We start from the raw sequence: 3,227 nt of genomic DNA on the forward strand, positions 1-3,227 counted from the left end.
TTAAAATTTTGAGTAAAGTATTATTTTTGTCTCCAACGTTTGGAGTAAGTCCTATTTATGTCTCTAATATTTAAATCATCCTATTTGTATTCTTAACGTTTATAAAATTGATTCAATGTTATCCTACAATCAATTATATTAACAAATCAGATTATATTTTTCAATTATTCTCACTTGGATGTATTCATTCTCAATTAGGTCTCACTTGGATATGTTCGATTTTAATATTATATACACTATTTGTGTTTAGATTCAATTATGTCCCTAGAAAAGTGAATTATGTAAATGTTGTAGGAATTAGTTTCAATATTTGATGAGCTATTTTTCGGAGTAGATCATCGATTCTATCCTAGACATTTGTATTCTAACTTCAAGAAGAGATTTTTAAAACTTAAACTAAAGCGCTCATGTTGTATAATTAATGGCAGGATAACTGTTCATACCCTGGCCCAATAAATAGGGCCCAGGATCCAAGCAAAGACGCCCAACCCAAAGGGTTGGCCCTCCATCCAGTACCAGCCTTCATCCCAGAAGTCGGTACTGAACACGACCTGTTCCAAAGAAGTCGGATACGAGGGTTAGCTGGCAGATAACACTCATTCGAATGAGTAACTGCCCCTAGAAACCCTCTAACCACTTCATAGAGCCATATCTTAACCTCCCTAAGATATGGGAACGGTTATCCGCCTAAAAAGGTGGCACTACTTCAGCGGTGGTTATTGGTTCGCCACTATAAATACACTGACACCATTCAGGTATCAAAAGGTTCCAATATACTCTCTAACCTGCTCCCACTCTTGCTAACTTAGGCATCGGAGTGTCTTTGCAGGTATCACCCCCCATTCTCTCTCACGCACAAGTCGGACGGAGGAACACCGAGTACCAGGTCCACTCGATAGCCACCTCCTTCACACGTTTGGGCCAACCAACGCCATCCGGCCCATTAATCTCCGATTACCCACCGTAACAATAACATTGAATTACTTTTACAAACGTTAAGGATACAAATATGACGATTTAAACATTAAAGACACAAATATAATTTAGCTCAAACGTTGGGGATAAAAACGATACTTTACTCTAAAATTTTTTAGGTATATAGTTTTTTAATTTTTTATTAGTTCTCGTAATTTTCTTTTTTCTCCTATTCTAAAATCATATTTCCTTTTATATATTGGCCTCTCCAAAAAACTACTCTAGTTCCGCCTGTGATAAACAAAATAATTAGTATGACTAAAAGGATGATTTTCTTGCCCCCAAAAACTTTATAATGGTAAAAGATTTATGGAGAAATACTTGTTACTTATGCTTCGGAGTTTAAAAGGAATTGAGCATGCCTCATTCATCCGTTCATACTTCATGATAACGTGAAACTTAATAATATTCATTTCTATGTTAATGTTTTATTTAATAATATCCCACGTGGTTGTATTAACCCAAGTGCATGTATTCTACAGTAGTCATGTCATGATGGAATTGTCATTTAATTCAGTTTTGTCATTTGTCGAAATTGTGATGATACAATTTAAATTGCAGGGGCGAAAAACCACGTTTTTTAACGTGCATGATTTTATTTATTTTTACCCTTCTTTTGGTCTATTTTGACATTGAATTATTTGATCTGCACAAGTTAACGATGCATGGTGGTTATGGAAAAAATTGGAAACCTTCACTTACATGTATCAATAATTGACTTAATCTTGTTCCATCTATAGTTGAAAAATTAAATGAGCTTATATATACTAGTAATATTAAAGGATAAAGATGGCTAGTACTATATAGCACGCACAATAAAAGACTTCGATCACACAAATTCTTCTTAATTCTCTTTCTATTCCTTATTGTTACAAATAATCCCTCCTTAAAATTGCCATAATAATATAAGGAGGCCACTCAGATAAAGACGTATAAAACGTCTTTTTTTAAAGATGTTTTTCAATAATTAAAATTTAATATATATAATCGATTAAATCATGTTATTTTTGTTAAAATTAGGCTAGACAAATAGATTTAACCGAAAAAATGGTAAATCAAATTTTAAACTGGTCTAAATTAATATTATTTTTTTTATGATTCACCATTTTTCGATCAAATTAATTTGTTTAATCTAATTTTGACGAAAATAATACAATTTAATTGATTATATGTGTTAAATTTTAATTATTAAAAAATATTTTTAAAAAAAAATGTTTGCAGCATATATCTTTATTTGAGGGGCTCCCATAATATAATGTAGTTTAGCCAAGAAAAAGGAACACAATTATTATATAGTATATGATATGATGTTGGGATAGGACTTAGATATAGGAGTGATTTGTTAACTCAAATGAAACAAGTGAAGAAAAGAAACATGGCTTTGGTAGTGGATGATGATTGGCTTTGGATGTTGTAGTGGATTGCTATAAAATCTTAAATAAGTTCTCACAAATTTTGTTCCTAAAAAAATCGTATCACCACAAAAATAAAATATATAGATCCTTTCGTTACATTTTATTTAAAAATATACTCAATATTTAATTTACACAATCATTGAAGACAGAATTGTATTGCAGCATGCCTAATTCGTGAGAGTAACCAATTAAGATTGCTTTGACTCGAACAATAATTGGGTCACATATATATTTAAGCTTATGTTATGTGAGGCAATTAACCCAGCTGGTCTATGCAACTGTTGTCAAAGATAGACATGAACTCAAGTGTAGAATTGACCCTTCACCAAACCACCTTTAGGAACAAGCATATCCGTTTCAACTTTGCAACTAGATAACAAAAACATAAAAATATCCAAGCTACTAATATTTTATTAAAGGTGCCTTCTAATAAGATGCTTGATATTATAGTGTTTACAGTAATTATGAAACTTTAACAAGATTGGGAAAATATACTAAAATTATAAAAAGTAATATTGTGAAATAACCTAGTAAGTTTGAAGAGTTAAAAGAAGAAATTATTAAATTATCTAAAATAATGTGTAAAGATAAAATCATGATTTTAATTAATATTATATAGTTCTGATTCCAAGAAGTTTTAAAATTATTAATACAAAATCTTAATTTTATAATAAGTTTTATTCAACAAAATCAAAACCTGGAAATAAATCTATTTCTCATGGATTTTTAAAAAATTGTCCTAATTAATAAATAAAATAAAAATTTAATCTTAAATAATGAAACAAAATCATTAATAAATAAAATTGATCAATTATTTAAAAATATTATTTCAAAACT

The sequence above is a fragment of the Arachis ipaensis genome, chromosome B01 (assembly GCF_000816755.2).
Source record: "Arachis ipaensis cultivar K30076 chromosome B01, Araip1.1, whole genome shotgun sequence".
Taxonomy (NCBI): Eukaryota; Viridiplantae; Streptophyta; class Magnoliopsida; order Fabales; family Fabaceae; genus Arachis; species Arachis ipaensis.